Consider the following 715-nt stretch of genomic DNA (forward strand, 5'->3'; position numbering starts at 1 on the left):
ATATATATATATATATATATTACTGTGGTGGACCACTAGAGGGCTCTACTTGCACCCAGTGTCCATATAAGTGTGTTTTGGGTGGTGATGAAGAATAAATCTGGAATGAGAATCGAGAGCTCTGGTTTAGAAACTGTTTACCTCCACATTACCACCATAAAATAAAAATATTAAAGTAATGCACAATTCTCCTGCACACACATAAACTATAACATGCACATCAAATTTACTCTTTGTATCACATATCACAGGCTCTCATATCCCAGCTCCTACATAAATCAAATGAGGCTGCAAGTCCTTTCACTGGAAAACTAAAGTACTGTTCTGACACTACTTTACCTGATTCCACATGACTTATTACATTAAAGGAAACATGAACAAACCTTGTGCCACCGTCGCCCAGGACACAGTCAACGTACACTTCTTTCTGCTTAATTCTCACTTTTACTGTGTCGTAAAACCCGAGTTATTCTGAGCCTTTTTCTGTGTGTGTGATACAGAAAAAAAAATTAATTAATAAAATGAAATAAATTCAGGTAAGCACCCTTACTGACATTTTCATTCTGTCATTTTGTACTTGTCACTTTAATACACCTACAGATTAACATTTTAGACTTTGTTTTCTTTATTTTCCTAGAAGTGCTGCAGAGAAACCACAGAGCCCCCAAACTTTACTACTGAGAGGAAGGAGGAGGGCTCGAGTGCTGCAGTGGAA

This window comes from Pundamilia nyererei, unplaced genomic scaffold (genome assembly GCF_000239375.1).
Source record: "Pundamilia nyererei isolate P.nyererei 1_Seehausen unplaced genomic scaffold, PunNye1.0 scaffold00470, whole genome shotgun sequence".
Taxonomy (NCBI): Eukaryota; Metazoa; Chordata; class Actinopteri; order Cichliformes; family Cichlidae; genus Pundamilia; species Pundamilia nyererei.